Source organism: Marmota flaviventris, chromosome 10 (assembly GCF_047511675.1).
Source record: "Marmota flaviventris isolate mMarFla1 chromosome 10, mMarFla1.hap1, whole genome shotgun sequence".
Lineage (NCBI taxonomy): Eukaryota > Metazoa > Chordata > Mammalia > Rodentia > Sciuridae > Marmota > Marmota flaviventris.
In genome coordinates this window covers 83,245,487-83,263,393 of record NC_092507.1, presented here as the reverse complement: position 1 = coordinate 83,263,393, position 17,907 = coordinate 83,245,487, and the positions used below count along the sequence as shown (strand labels likewise).

General features: G+C 33.3%; 1 protein-coding gene across 1 annotated transcript in view; it reads left to right on the top strand.

The window, feature by feature from the left end:
- Nucleotides 1-17,907, top strand: part of Dpyd (dihydropyrimidine dehydrogenase) — a 798,929-nt gene that overhangs the window by 455,810 nt on the left and 325,212 nt on the right. The window lies entirely within an intron of this gene.

Below are 17,907 nucleotides of genomic sequence, written 5' to 3'. Positions count from 1 at the left end.
AATACTCATTTTATTGAGTTGGTTTTCACTCTATATGGCTGGTATTTATGAAGGTGACGACCTTAGGAAGAAATTGCAGACTATAAATCATTTCAAATATAAACACAGGGCTGAAGTAGAATATCTTATATACTTTATTTATATTTTTTCAGCAGAAGATAATTTACCAAATAATTTTAGCACTCTTATACTAAATGAGTCAACCATCTCTTATAAAACTTTTATTTTTTAAAGAACTATGCACAACTACTGTAGTAAAATCAGGCTCAAATGTAATACACAGTATTTTCTCTTCAGTTATGTTAGGGTATTAACATCATTTATTTATTCTCTCTCTCTCTCTCTCTCTCTCTCTCTCTCTCTCTCTCTCTCTCTCTCCCTCCCCCCCTCCCTCTCCCTCCCCCCCCTCCCTCTCCCTCTCCCTCTCCCTCTCCCTATCCCTATCCCTCTCCCTCTCCCTCTCTCTCCCTCTCCCTCTCTCCTCCTTTCTTTATCTCTCATTATTTCTTCCAATGAGCTGGTAGTAAATGGAGGTTGAGGTTTTGGGTGTAGTGTATGTTTATGCTGTGGAAAAGATTTTCCTATATATACCCTTCAAAGAAAAAAGAGAACACTTCAAGTGTTCTATTAATAAATTTTGTTAAATCTGATGAATTCATGGATGTTTGCCTGTAACCTGATTACCTGCAAAATCTTACAAAAGAATATAGATAGAAACTATTGCGTAGCCCATCAAAATTTTTCTATTTAAGGCAGCTCTAATTTTTTCAAATTCTCTCTTACATTGAAACAAAATATAATCAAATAGGAATCCTTCTGATATGGAGGGAACTATCAAGTGTCATCTGACATCTATAGTGTCTGCTTATTCAGAATATTTTACCTTATTTAAATATCCAATTCATAGGCTTATATTTTGCAAATATCTTTACTATAGTTAACTCTTCAGAACAATGAGGCTGAGATACTTGTTTTTGAAGGACTCACATCTTTTGGGAAAGTTATCTCAGAATGACATGGACAAACAATGGTCAAAAATAAAAAGAAATATATATATACATATATACACACACACACACACAAATATATATATATATATATATATATATATATATATATATATATACATATATACACACACATATATAATCTATATAATATTTATCTATAATCTATATAATCTATATAATATTTATATAATATTGTATATTTATTGTATATAAATATATTATATATATATTATATAAATATATTATATATATATTATATATATATTATATATATATAATCTTGATTATATATATAGTAGTAAGTATTATGCTAGATGCTGAATATGTAATATAATGATGATGGGGATGATGTGAACATGTACTTCATGATAGATAGTATTATAACATCTTTATGGATCTTAAACTCACTTGATCTTTCCACAAATTTGTAAGATACTATTATATTCCTAGCTTCATAGATGAGGAAACTGAGGCACATAGGTCTGGTAACATGTTGAATTTGTACATCTAATGTATGGCAAAGATAGAATTTGAACTTGACATTTTGTTTTAACATTCATGCTTCTGTATAATAATAGTATTCTCTAGAGCACCTGCCTATGTTGCTAAATTCAGTATTACTTTTTAATGTAACACCAGAACAGAATGAAATATAATTTCTCAAATATTGCTATACGATAAGCCAATGTGTCGGGGAAAAAACTCATTTTCCTGGAAAAATAACTCCTACCAATGGCTTGTCTTAAGATCACATGTTTTCTGCCCTCCCTTGGATAGGAGTAAGATGTTATACCAGTGGCCACCAAGAAATGACAGTAAGTGGACAAGAAAGCTGAGACGAAACCCCTTGCTTTGTATTCCACAGTCAAGTAAAAGGAAGAGACACATTTAAATGTTCTTTTCAATTTCCCTTGCACCAGTTTTCTTCTTTTATAATGCTTTTTCTTCTGAGAAAACAATTCATGCTTTTCTTGTTTCTAATTCTTTCCCCATTTAGATTATACTCATTAGTCTTTTTCTGTATTCTTAGAACTAATTTCTAAGATTTTTACTCCCCTTATCAAAGGTAACATTTTAAATACAATTAAAATGGCATTCCCATTTGAACCCGTAGAAATAATGTGTGTGCACCTAGATATTGCCATGCTGAGAGGAGAATATCTCCTGCTGTTTTGGAATTATTCTGATGCCAAACCCAATGAGCTGAATGAAAGAAGGTGACCCTTCATTTTCCAAGTTTAATTATCACTCTCACTGGAGTTTCCCACATCATTCTCAAGTGCGTGGCTGCCACCTTTAATGACAGGGATTGGATAATTCAACCCACTGTGGCAGCTTCTAAGCAAGGGCTAAGATTTCTGAAAAAGAAATTGTGCTGGGGGCACATAGGCCAGCCAATATCAGCAGCTGGTGTCTGTTTCCAGACAGGGGAGACACCAGTTGACCATGAACCAGAGGAGACAGCTAAAATATGTCTTAAACATAAAGGTAACAAGACCCTCTGAAATGTCATGCAAAGGCTTGTTTCTTAACTATCACAGAGTTATAACAATGCCTACACTCATATGAGACCTCTGCTTGGCTTTCAAGGTTTCCTTTTATTTATCTGTGAATTAAATTTGGCACACTGATCACTGTAGTGACAATTTATTGCTAACAGAGTTTTTGTTCCTAGGCTGAGATTTTTTTTTGAAAAGCTTATTATGAAATATACTGTATAATTAGAGCTTACAGAAATCAATTTTAAGTGAATCCTTTCATTCTCATTGCAAAAGCCTTATAAATCATATATTTTAGGCTTGAGAAAAATTTGTACCAAAATATACATTCTATGCTTGGTCTGAATGCACAGAATTAGCAAGCAAAGACTGATATTGTCTGTCATTTGTGGCAGCTAAAGTAAGAGTTAGAGAAAAGGCAGAGATTCAGGGGTGAATCAGCTGGTGAGCATAGTCAGGAATGATGGCTTTGTTAGAGGAATTAATAGAGGAAGAACAATTGATATGTAAATATACTTCTATTACAATATCACCTCATTGCTGCTGAAACCCTTTCTCAGTTAATTACTGAGAGATCAGCATTGCATACATTTAGCTTCAAAATGACTCTGAAGAAGTTGATCCCCATCAGCATTCCTAAAGATGCTTTCTTGACCTCTAAGTAAATACAGAGTCTTTTGCTTTTTGTGTGTATCATGGACTCTGTTGGCACTCTGGGGAAGCCCAAGAGCCTCCACTTTTAAGAATAGACAAAATTCTCAAGGTTATGAAGGATTCCTATGATATTAAAATAAAATTCACAATTTTTAAAAATGGGGTATAATGCATGTTATTTTTTAAGAACTACACAACAATTTCTAGGATTTACTAACTACTGCAATTTTGATGTAGTATGAACTTAAGTGCTTGACATATCCATAGCAACTGTACAATGACTATCTGTGATTTCTACCTGTGCAGAGTTATAGATTATCAATAATGCTACTACAGTTTGTTGCATTCATAATTGGGTAATATGAAATTTCTGTGGAATATTAGTAAAAAAGAAAGGTCATTTTTTTTCAAGGATTTCCTCTATTCTTTCAAGGGTTTAAAACCAAAGATGGAATGTTTTCACTGACATATGGAAGCTAACCCACAATAAGGCAGGGGGATATAAAAGGAATAGAAGTTCAGTGGAGTAGACAAAGGGGGATGAAGGGAAGGGAGGGGGAATAGGAAAAGGAAAGACAATGGAATGAATCTGACGTAACTTTTCTATATACATATATGAGAACACATAGTTCTTTAAATAACGTAGTTATTTATTAAATAACGTAGTTATTTAAAGCCCTTTAAAGCCCTTGACATGTTCATTAAATATTTATAAATCTCCAATCTCAGAACTATTTGTTAACAGCATTTTGCTTGTGCCAGGCACTGTGCTTCATATATTTGTATTATTGTGAAGCACAAATGCAGATTTCCTCCTCCCTTTTTTCTCATATGAAGAGGCTGAAATTTAGACATAGTACATTACTCTCCTGCACTCCATAGGTAGTGAGTGAAGGCCCTAGGACTGGAATCTTTTCATAATGCACTGAGAAGGTGAGAAATTAAGAATATACATTGTTCCAACTTTTCTTTACTCCCTCCCTCAAATGGGTACCTTAAAAACAGGCTTTAGAAAAACACAAAATCTTTTTATCTGATAAAGAAAGAATTTCTGTCAATAGTCAACAATTATCTTGTCCTTGGTCCCTGCTCAGGACATTTGATACCCCTGCTTGTTTTCACTTTGCAGTGATTTAACTGTCTATAGAAAACAATGTCAGTGATGTGGTTTGGACCTAGGTTTAAACTGTCACCTGGCCTTATCTTAAGTCCTGTGTTCAAAAATAGAGAGGCTGAGAGATTGAGTCAGATCTAGGTATCTATGGAGCAATGAGGGATGCTCATGGCTTATTCAGTGACTATTTAATGCCACATAACCCCTGCACAGCTTTTACAAGCTCCATGAAGGCTGACTCAGCAAAAGTGGGAGTCCTTCCAATGAAATATTTATAATTAAATTCCACCCTTAGAAACTAGTATTTTTGTTACTTGTTTAGAAAATAAAATTTAGTAACTGGTAAAACTATAATATTTCTGGTGTCAGCTCTGCAATGAGCAATACAGGGAGTTGTTGTCTTTTGTGTCTTATCATGGAATGTATAAAACACAAGAGTCCCTGTACTATAGGTTTGCTCCAGCTGGAATTTTTTTAACTTATCAATTATTATCAATTTCTACATTTTCCCCATGCTTATTTTTTATTTTTTGTTTTACTTAATTAATTTATTTAATTTTACTTCTTTTCATTACCAGGGATTGAACCCAAGGGTATTTTAACCATTGAGCCACATCCCCAGCCCTTTTTACTTTTCATTTTGAGACAGGGTTTTGCTAAGTTGCTTATGATCTCACTAAATTGCTGAGGCTTGCCTCAAACTTGCAATACTCGTGCCTTAGCCTCTAGAGTTGCTAGGATTATAGGCATGTGCCAAAGCACCTATCCCTATGCTGATTTTTTTGAAAAAATAAATTAGAAAACTATTAGAGCAGCTACTGAAGGGAAGGCTGGCTTCATACCAGAGTTCAGGGGAAGATTTTCTACCATTGTCCATAAATTCCCAAGAGTATATATACTTCTCATTCTCCTTTCTTCACCAAAATCCAGGATGAATCTTAATTCAGATTATCTAGTAATATCATTTCATCGACTTTTACTTTTTTGTTTGTGGTACTAGGAATTGTACCCATGGCCTTGATGTGAGGCAAGCACTCTACCAAGTGAGCTATATTCCCAGCCCTTCATTGACTTTTAAATGATCCATCTAGTTTACAAGAAATAAATAAATAAATAAATAATTATAGTAATGGAAATTTCAAAAATTAGGGTGGGTGCGAGTAAAATAACCTCTATTTATTTATCCCAGCAAATATCTGTTCTCACTCTTCTGGAGTTGATGTTGTCTAGGAGATAAGGATGAAGAGTTTAGCATTAAAATGGATTTGAATCTTTGACTTGCTGTTTATTGCCACTCTGAGCCTCAACTCCTCATCTGTCTGATAGTAATACTACCTTTACAAGTTGTCGTAAAATTGAAATGAGACACTATGCATAACATTTTGACATGTTACAGTTATTCACTACTAGAAATTATATTGCATAAAATGCTTTCATTCATTTAGCTTTTATTCCTACTTTAAAATAATAATGTTTTTATGATACATTATGAAAGGGAGATTAATAAGTCACATTATAGTATGTTTGTAGCTCTTGAAGTATATTGAACTATTGGTTTTTAAAAATTTGGGGAAGTAATGGTTTATATAAAAAGTATTACTTCTGAAAATCTTAACCAATTGAAAAATTGATGATTAACTAAATATGCTTTTTAGAAATTCATCTGAATCTGTGTTCATTATATGTCATGTAATATGTAAGGTCTTCTGTCTTATATTTGTTAAACTTCCTTGCTTTACTACCATTTGTTCATTTGACTTCACAGCTTCCCCTTAACACAACACTGAAATACTGACAGTTAATTTTTTGGTATCAGTACAAAAGCAAATAAAACCATTAAAATGTGATTAATTATACAAAATGAGGACAGTGAATATGATTCAGAATGCATACTATAGCTCCCAGCTCTGTTATTGATTTATGACTTTATGTAGCCAGATATTTTCTTGAGACAGAATCTTCCTAGGTCCTTAAAAGAAACTTTCAGCTGTAGCCTAAATGGAGTAATGGAGACTGGGTTTAACTTCCAACTGACACAACAAAAACCTTATAAAACAGACAACGGTTTTTAAGATCCTGAACATTAGGCAGTACAGGACAGTGGTCACCAAGAGATGGAAAACAAAGAAGATGAGCTCCAGTATTGCTCTAGAGAGTTTCTAGTCCTGAGTTCAAGAGACAGAGGTGAGAGTCCAGAGAGAATTCACAAAATAGAGTACCAGAAAGCAAAGAGCTGCAGAGAGAATGTTGGGGATCTACAAAGGATCACTCTTGAGTATGCAGTAGGGTATAAAACCCTCATGCATACAGTAAACTATGAAGACTGAGAAAACAAGCTGACTGAAATGGAGTAGAGGGAATAGTATTTAGTTTTTACATGGATCTGGGAACAGGGGCTGTTTTCACCAACTAGACTGGAAAACCCCATGATGACAGCATTGGCTAGAGTGCAAATGAAGAATTGCTAGCTCTGGGTTGAGCACTGATTTCACTCTGTCCCTCACACCTTAAAAGCAAGACCTGAAAGATCAGGTTTCCAAGTAATTTCATTACAACTCAGGACAAAGATTGAAAATATTTTGGGGAAAACAATAATATCTAGAAATAACCAAGATATAATTCACAATGTGTTTCATCCAATCAAAAATAACCTGTTATGTAAAGAAGTTAGGAAAATATAACTATAATAAAAGGAAAATCAATAAATTTAAACCATCATAGACCTGACATGATGCTAAATCTAACAATTACATTTAGTCTATTATTCTAAGTATATTACAAGTGTTTAAAAAGCTAGGACACAGAATATGGATAAAAGACCTAAACCAAACTTGAAAACTATAATGAAGTAGATTAAAAAAAAAAAAAAAAAACACTATGTTACTAACAACACATCAGGCATTACAGAACAAAGGATTAGTACACTTACAGACTTTCAATAAAAGTTCCCAGAAACAAAACAGAGAGAAAGAGAGACAAAGAGAGAGGGAAATCCGATCAGTGAACTTGGAAATTAGGAGAGACCTAGTATATATGTAAATGGAGTTCCCAAAGGAGGTTAGGAGGCACAGAAAAACAAGTTCAAAGAATTAATAGCCCAAATTTCCCAGTTTTACTTAAAACTACAATGTTCCTTCATCATCCCCCATTGTGGGTGGGGATGGGCATAAAAAAAGAAACTTAACAAAATTTCAGCATGAAAAACATAAAGTAAACTACACCAAGGTAATAACACCATAATCAAATTAATCAAGCCAAGGATATACAGAAAATCTTAAAAGCAGCTGGGGGTGTGGAAGATATGTTTTGCACAGAGGAATAAATATAAGGGATACTGCTATGATTTGTCATCAGACACAATGCAAGCTAGAACATAGTGGAGCAACATATTTAAAGTGCTCAAAGGAAATAAAAAAGGTAACTGTCAATCTAGATTTCAAAATCCAACAATAAATCTTTCAAAAATATAGGTGACATAAGTAACTTTTTGAGCACAGTAAAAGAAACCTACACTATAGAAAATGTGAGAATAAAATGTTTCAGAGATCAGAAAATTGATGTCAGGTCAATGTATAGATGTACACATAGAACTGAGGAGAGCCAGAGGTTGTGTAAATACCTGGGTAAACACATGTTTTTGTTTGTATTTTTTGTTATTATAATTTAACTCATTTTAGGATGGAATTAGTTATTTAAACAAAAATATGTTATACTGTAGTGTGGGGTTATATGTTAAGGTAAAGTGTGTAACAGTAGTACAGAAGTTTGAGGGAGTAATTAAAGCCTACTGCTCTAGGCAGCTAACTCCGTATGTGAAGCTTTATATTTGGAAATAGACTGTAACACCTTAAATATGTTCTAAGAGTATCTTAAATTACTGCAAACTCTAAAACCACTACTAAAATAACATAATCAAGAGTTATAGCTAAAATCAGTAGGTATAAAATGTAGTCATAAAAAGAATCCAAAAGAAACCAGAAAAAGAGGAAAGAACAATAAAGAAGAAATGAGACAAAGTCTATAGCAAGGTGATAGAGTTAAACCTAACTGTCCAATGAGCTCATTGTACATGGTCTAAACACAATAATAATTTAAAAAGCAGAGATTTTCAATTTGGAAAAAAAGGCTTAACTTTATGTTATCTATAACAAATGATTTTAAATTAAAAAGAAGCAAATAGGATAAAATTGAAGCAATTGAAAAGATATTCCATACTAATTCTAATCAAATAAAATCTTACTGTATTAATAGTAGACAAAACAGACATGAAAGCAAGAATATTACCAAGGACAAAAATCTTTGTTTTATAAGGATGAAGGGTCAATTTACCCAGAGGTGATAACAAATCTAAATGTTTATGCACTTAATAACAGAGCTTCAGCATACATGAAGCAAAAACAGATAGAGCTATAAGAAGCAATGGGAAAACCTACAATTACAGTTGGATATTTTCAGACTTTCTTCTCAATAATTAATAGAACAATAGAATGAAGCTATCAGAGATTTCAAAAACACTATCAATTAACTTATCTAATTGACATTTGTAGAACATGCCACTGAATGGCAAGACAATACAGTCTTTTCAGAAACATTCAGAATATTTAGCAAGAGATGGTCATATTCAGGCCCATGAATGAAGTCTCAATAATTTAAAAATAATCCAACTCTTTGAAAGTACGTACTCTGACTATAACAGAATTAAATTAGTAGACAACAGCAGGAATATATTTGGAATATTCTAAAATTTTTATAAAATAAATAATATACTTCTAAATAGATGTTATAAAAGAAGAAATCATGAAAAATTATGAAGTATTTTGAAATTAATGAAAATTAAAATATGATGACAAAATTTGTGATATGCATTAAAGCATTACAGCTACCAGTCTTAGAGATGTAGTGAAACCATGTCTCAAAATAAACTGGGCAAGGTGGCACACACCTGTAATCCCAATGGCTCAGAAGGCCAAAGCAGGAAGTTCATGAGTTCAAAGCCAGTCTCAATAATTTATGGAGGCACTAAGCAACTCAATGAGATCCAGTCTCTAAATAAAATGTAAAAAAGTTCTGAGGGTGTTGCTCTAATCCCTGGTACCAAAAACAAAAGGTCAAAGGATGTAGCTAAGTGGCAAAAGTGCCTTTGTATTGGGTGGGGAGGGGTAGGAGTTACTCATAGGGTAAAATGATAGCACCAAATGCTTGTATCAGAAATTAAAAGCTCAAATTATTCACCTAAACTTTTATCAGTTAAAAGCTTAAAAAAAAGGAGGGGGAGCAAATTAAACCCAAGATAAAAATATGATAAAAATTAGTGGAAGAAATCATACAATAGAAAACTGACAAATAAAGGAGAAAGTCAATGAAGGTAAACCTAGTTCCTTTAGAAGTCTAAAACGTTAGCCATACTGATCAGTAAAAAACAAACAAACAAACAACAAAAAACCACAGAAGTGACAGCAATTATCAATATAGAGAATGAAAAGTTAACATTGTATAGATTCTACAGATATCAAAAGGACAAAATATTATGATTAATTTGATGCAAATAAATTCATAAACTTAGGTGAACTGGACAAATTTCTAGGACACAAATTATCAAATCTTATTCCAGGAGCACTAGAAAACATTAAAGAAGTTAAATTTCTACTTCAAAGCAATCCCATGAAGAAAACTTCAAGTCCAGTGGATTCTGCAAACCATTTAAGAAAGTATAATTCCAATTCAAGACAGTAGAATGAATTGGACATTACTTTCCTACATTCTTATTTGAATACACAACCAAGAAAATTCCATACCATGGACAAACATACGAATGGTATTCTAATTACAATAAGTTATACTCCATGTATGTATAATATCTCAAAATATATTCTACTGTCATGTATATATTAAAAAAAAAATAAAAAAAGAAAGAATAATTCCAGTTCTATACAAACTCTTACAGAAAAGTAAAATAAAGTGAATACTCCCAGCTAATTCTATGGAGCAAATATCCTGATACCACAACTTGACAAAGTACAGAAAAATACAACTATATACTAATGTTCCTCTCAAACATAGATGGAATAATTTTAACAAATTTAAACACATCTACTCCAACAATATTTAAAGATGACATTGCAAGATGACAAAATGTGGTTCATCCTAAAAATTCTCATAAGTTTAACACTTGAAAATGCAGTTTACATATTACAAACTAAATATCAATATACTATATAATCATCTTGATAATCCCAGGAGAAAATGATATTTGAAGAAATAAAATTTTTAAAAATCTGTTTTATAATTAAAGAAGGAAAAATCTCAGCGAACTAAGAAGTGAAGGTAAATTTCTCAGCCTAATGAAGGGAATCTACAAAAACCCTACAATTAATCTCGTACTTAATGGTAAAATATTGAATGTTTTCCTCCTGAATGCAACAAGATAAGAATATATTTTTTTACCAACTTCTGTTTCACATTTGATAGAGGTTCTGTCATGTCCAATATGATAAGAAAAATAAATTAAGATATCAGATTGCATAGGAAGAAGTAAGTCTGTCTGATTCATATATGACATGATTGGTAGTGTACATAATTCAAATGCACTTCCCCACCCCAAAAGCAACAAAGGAAAACACTTGATTTACAGAAGCAAACAGCTAGCCCATAGAAAGTTGTTTTCGTATTATATTTTTAAGAATATTTCATTAAAATACTATTTACCTTCAGCATTGAGATTTTTTTCCACAGCCTTAATTTTTATACCTGATATAAATGCCTAATTTGTTTCATCCTAGACTTGACTCTGCCCTGCCCAAACTACTTAAGTAACAAGTGAGTTGAGAAAGATTGCAGTAATATAAGACCCACTTATAAAAACTAGTTGTGTGTATTGCTGGGCATTGTGGTGCATGCCTATAATCCCAGTGGCTCGGGAGGCTGAGGCACAAGGATCACGAGTTTAAAGCCAGCCTCAGCAAAAGCAAGGTGCTAACCAACTTAGTGAGACACCCTATCTCTAAATAAAATACAAAATAGGGTTGGGAATGTGGCTCAGTGGTTGAGTGCCCCTGAGTCCAATCCCTAGTACACCTGTCAAAAGAAAAAGAAACAATTATATTTTTATATGCTAGCAATAAACAATTGGAAATTGAAAAATAAATGTATTTACAATAGTGATAAAATTTTTTAAAAGTAGAGGAAAATCTAATAAAAGATGTGAAAGGCAGGAACACTGAAAACTAGTACATTGCTGGGAAAAAATAAAGATGACCTACATAAATGGAAGGATATACTGCATTCTTAGAACAGAGGAGTCACTACTGTTAAGAATCCATGTTGCTATAATGTGGATAAAGTGTAAGGCCAATTAAAATACCAGCAAATTCTCTTGTGGAATGTGACAAGCTGATTCATAAATTCAAGAGTGTGCAAATGGATGTGCAAAGGGCTTACAAAAAAATTAATAAGCAACTAAGTTTAAAATCTAAAACATTTTAATTTAAAAAGTCCTTTTAATTATTCAAGAGTTAATTCATTTATTACAATAATCAGGATACTGTGTATTGGCATACAGACAAAGAGAATAATGGAACAGAATACAGAATTCTACAAATAAGCTACAAATTATTTGTGTGAACAATTGATTTTTGCAAATGTGCATAAAGGCAATTCATTAAAAACGAAATACAGTGTTTTCAACAAATAATGCTGGAAAAATTGAATACTTATATGCAACAAAAAGTAATCCCTGATTTATATCTTACATTTTATATGTGAATTACTTAAAAATACACAGAACTAAGTAAAAAAAAAAAAAACTAAGACTCTAAAACTTCTTGAAGAAAATACAAGTGTGATTTTATGTTAGGGATTCTCTTATATACATATCAAAATCATCACCCTTGAAAGTAAAAAAACAAAATAATAAATGTGATTTCAAATGAATGAAATTAAACCTTTTGCTCCTCACACCTATTTTTAAGAAAATCAAAAATATAAACCAAGGACTGAGAGAAAATATTTGCAGATCATATCTAATCAAGGACTTGAATTCAAAGCTTTTAAGAAACTATCAAAACCAAGTGAGAAGAAACCCTTCCTGCTAAAATTTGAACACATAATTTCTCCAAAGATTATGGGTGGCAAGCACTTGAAAATGTGCTCAACCATGTTATTCATTAGAGAAATGCTAAACAATAGTGATACACCTACATACCCTTGAGAAATATTGCTGAAGATATGGAACTACACCATCAATGCTAAAACCACTCTTAAAAATAGTTTGGCAGTTTCTAAAAAAGTTAAGCATACCTACCATATGATCTTTCAGATTTTCTATTTTTTAGATATTTACCAAAGCAGCTACAAAACATATGCCCATTATTTTAGTCAGCTTTTTCACTGCTGTGACTAAAAGACCTGACCAAGACAATTGTAAGGGAGGAAAAGATTATTTGGAGGCTCATAGTTTCAGAGGTTTTTGTCCACAGAAGGCCACCTCCATTGCTTGGGGCTCAAAGTAAGGCTGAACATCATGGTGGGAGAATGTGGCTGAGGGAAGCTGCTCACATCATGATCAGAAGGCAGAAAGACTCCACTCTCCAGATACAAAATATATACCCCATAGCCACACCCCCACTGAATCACTTTCTCCAGCCACACCACACCTGTCTCTGGTTACCACTCATTTAATCCCATCAGGGAATTAATCTACCAAGTAGGTTAAGGCTATCACCCAATCATTTCTCCTCTAAACCTTGTATTGTCTTACATGTGAGTTTTTGGGGGACACTGCATCTAAACCGTAACACTCACACAAAGACTTGTTATGGGCGTATTCATAGAACTTTATTTGTCATAAGAAAGAAAGAAAAACACTGAGACCATCCCAAGTTTCCATTGAGAGCTGATTAGATAAATAAATTGCAGGATATACTTTCAGCTAAATATTAATTTACATACACTAAAATTGATTAATCTCAAAATAACTTTTCTGAGTGTGGAAAGCCAGTCACCTCCACAAAAAAAAGTACATAATTTACTATGCCATTAGAAAACTCTGTAGGGACAAAAATAGCATCAATAGATGCGTCATGGACAGATGCGGGGAGGGAGTCACATGGAAAGTTATTGGCAAAAAGGTCATATCCATTATCTTAATTGTAATGGTCTCAAAATATGTACATATACTAAAAAAATAAATTTGCACACCTAAATATGTGCAATTGGTTATACATTTTATTTAACAATTCACCCCATGTTATGTTGTACATAATGTATAACATATAGAATAGTACTTCAATAAATCTGTTCAAAAATAGGGTCAACTTAAAACTGTAATAACATGTTTTATGAGATGTGTACTAGGGATTAATTTCAGGTTGGGTTAAACAGCTAATACCTTTTATCCAACTCTTCTCTCCTGATCAGTTTCCCACGTCACCTGTCCATTACTCCACAATATTGTTTAGCATTTTGATTATACTGACTTTATACTGAATCATAGGACTTAACATGAAGTTAAAAATAACCTCATGTAGTAATAAGAAATAAAAGGAGAGTTGGTTGGATTTTTAAGCCTTGGCTTTGTAGGATATTAAAATGTTGGTGGTTCATGGCATTCAGTAAAAGGAAAATCCATGAAACCTTTTTAAATAGTCATTACATAAGCATTAACTGGCTACAATATATACTTCCTCCAATTCTCCTTCATTTTGTAATTCATTGGTGTGCCTTTTGGATCAGAGTAGTGATTTGAAAGAATAGCATCAGCATAAAACATGTCTAACCACTTGAAAGAGATGCCTGGAATGGTGACTATGCATTGAATTTAGACTCTTTATTGGTCAGACTAGCCTCTGAGAAGCAATGGAAACAAATCACATACCCAGACCATGTCAAATGAAAATCAAGTTCATACTCTAAAGAGCTTAGAGGGATGTTCAGTAGTCTCACTTACTTAATATCTATTTGGTAATATTTTATACCAGGCAGTGTTCTGTGTTTTTGGAGGAACTCAGCTCTAATGTATTCTCCTAAAGGGTTGGGGACACCATGAGACAGAGAGGATGCAGTAAAACCTCAACAGTTTCTTCCCTTCCACTGTTCTCATCGAATCCTCAAAATGTATTTTTTCTTATCTCAAAGGGTCCGTTTAATCTGTTAATTTTTAAGATAATCATAGGGAGAAAGGCACCTTCTACTTAGGATGGGTTGACATGCAGGGGGCAGCTAAGGCTGCTAGTAATCATGAGGCCCTGCACTAATCCACACTGCATTCACTTTGTCGCAAATGTCTTGCTTCATTTTACTTTTCTTGATTGTTGTTGTTTCTTGATAACAGCAACATTTCTTCCCCCTCAGCTTTCTTTTTTGCCAATAGGTATTTTATTCTTTTACAATTTACCCACAAGCAATACTCTTCAGAGGTTTATTTCTCACAGAGAACTAATTTCACATTTTCCCCCTTAGGTCTTCTCAGGCATTTACTTGAAAATATTCTCCATATTCTGTAAGATAGTTTTTTTTTTTTTTTAAATAACTTCTTAACTCATTACTGTTTTAAAGGCTTACAAACTGTATTGTAACAACTTTTTCTTTTTGACCATTATTTATGGCAAGGTAATTGATTCAGTTTAGATTGAATTTAAGGCTGTATCTGTGACTCACAAACATGAGTCACATAATTGTCATCCATCTAAAAGGTGGAACAGTCATGGGAGACACTGAACTACTGATCACCAGGATAACCAATTTCTTAAAATATCACAAAATGGAGAATACTTTGTTAGACAATTAAACATGTGTATTATGAACTCTAAGTTTACAGAAAATTCTGGTCTGCATGGTATATCTTCCTTTTAAGAACCAAAGTTATGAAAATGTACAGGAAATGAGGAACATTTTGCTAAGACTCTGTTCTAATCCAGGTATTTACTCATTTTAATAGATAGGGAAGAATTGATAAGTGAAATCCATCAGCAAAAATAAAACCCTATTGTTCCTAGTCTTTTCAACTATTCTGCTAAAGTGCATTTCATAACTGTGTTAGAAAGAAAGGAGAATTAAAAGGAGAGAGACAGAAAGGAAGAAAAAAGGAAAAACAGATAAACTTTGGCAATTGAACCTTCTCCCAAAGCAGCCTTAGTTCTTTTTCTTTTTTTCTTTTTTTGCACCAGGGGTTGGACCCAAAGTCACTTTACCACTGAGCTATATCCCCAGCCCTTCCTGTTTACTTTTTATTTTGAGACAGGTCCTGGCTAAGTTGCTTAGGATCTTAATAATTTGCCGAGACTATTTTTGAACTTGTGATCCTTCTGTCTCAGCCTCTGGAATTGCTGGGATTACTGGAGTACACCACCATGCCCAGCTAAGCCTTAATTCTTAGAGGAAGTAGAGAAAACAAGAATTGACAAAGAGGTTTTATAAATTCAAAACATAACAATTTCTTAATTTTGTAGAGCCAATACAGTATTTAAATTACTATTTCTCTGAGTTGATCTCAACATAACCTTGTAAGTAAGGTATGAATATCTTCTTCTTTTCATAATAAAGAATCTGATAGCCACATGGAGGTAAGTACTTTCCTAAGGGTCTTTTTCAGACTGCAAGTAGCAGAATTTCAAAATGATAACAGAACATGATATATTCCATGATTTTATTATTATGTCAAAACAAATTCTACTGTTATGAGTAACTGGAAGGAAGGAAGGAAGGAAGGAAGGAAGGAAGGAAGGAAGGACTTCTGACCACATAGCCCTACTCTTCAGCTAAGAAACTCTAATGCCTCAGAAGAATTTAAAAAGAAGAAAAGACAAAAACAGGCATATACGCACACTTACAACTGAAAAATGATTATATGTTTAAAGTCATACATCAGAGTATTTAGGATTTCCTATGTATGATCATCTCTTCTTTTCACCTGGATTTTCTTCCCCTTGTGGTGAAGGTGCTAATGAGCAAAGAAATGGGAAAGGTAATCAGCCAGAGGGAGGAGAAGAATCAAAGACCTAGATAATTCACAAACTGGAAAATGAGCTCTTAACTAATCAAGACTGGATTGTAAATAGGATAGAAAGAATTTATCTCTGGTATTGGCCTGAATAGCATTTCTACCCAATCCAAGAAAGTATTTGTGAATTTCACAGTTGGCTATTTTTTTTCTCCCTTTGAGATTTTTTTTTCTGAACTAATTATCCATTGTGTACATGAAGCAAAGAAATAACTTATCGTTAAAGTCATTTTTGAGGTGGATATTTCACTTTGCATGTTGTTAAAATGCCTAGGGCATTAATAAGGAATGAGTTAACTTTATTAATACAGCTTCTTTGGGGAGTTTCTGATCTATATACTGATCACCCAAAAGGAAAATTTCTGTAATATTTTATTCATGCAAAATTTAGGGGAGTAACTAGATTGACTAATCTTTCCATAATAAATAATTTAATTTAACTTTGTGCTGCTTTTTGCATTTTAATTTTTTCATAATGTGTCCTTTAAAACTCTCAATATTAAAATGATCAGTGACTGCATTGTGCCTGATTTAGTTTAAATTGTAAATTCAGTCATGGTTCTTGGGTTACAAGATGGGGGGAGATGTCTTAATATAGGAAATGAACAGAATTACAGGCTAGAAAAGCTAGGTGTCCAATACATTTCTAAATGAATTTCTGGAAACAATGTGAAAATCAACATGAACAATGACACATAACACCATGGAACAATAATTATTATTGTTACCTAGACTGTAATTACACATCAGGCAATACATTTCATGTATTTTCATTCATACTACTCAACCACAGTGTTTTATGATTCAGAGTTGTTGCCTAATCTCTGGCTTAAACTCTTACAAGGTCTTGCCAATTCAAACTCAAACCACCAGGTTAAAAACTATCTGGCAGTACTGTGATCTTGATATTCAGGCAAGACTTCTGCATCTAGTTAGGATGTAGAAAGCCAAAAGAGATTATCTGTCCCACCCTAACAATCAGAACAAATCAAGTGAATTGCAAAATTGAGTTTTTAAAAAGTGTATTGGAGATCTGAGAATGTAAATAAATCTAAAAGAGTGAAATTCCAGAAAGTGTCAAGGAGAACAGGAATTCATGACTATTTTCACTACCTGGAGGAATAGTGAAAAGAGAAGGACATTTCCATAGAGGAACCAGTTACATATTTAAGAATTTTTAATGTGTTTGGAGTGGTGTGATGTAGAGAACCCCAGGAACCCAAGTATAGACCATGTTGACAGGTACCAGCCTACTCTCTTCCTGTGGGTCTTCACTGTTGCCCACCAAATGTGGAGCCACAGCAGCTGAATGGAGAGAGGTTCTCCAGAACGTAAGCATGATCTTTTCTCAATGAAAGACAGATGCCTGCTGAAGCATAGGGCTGGGACAGAGCATTGAGAGAAATCCTTCCAAGGTATCCACATCTTCACCAGTTGTTCACTGCATTAGCTCTTGGAAGACCCCAGGAAGAGAAGATCAGCAGAAAGATGTCCAGACCAGGACTAGGGAGCAAAAAGATCTCTCCAGAAATCTAAAAACCTAGTAGCTGGTCTGTAATAGCAGCAAATGATAGCCTTTAGTTTGGAAAATTGGTGGCTGGTCTACTAATAATAATAAAGAGACTTTGGACTCTT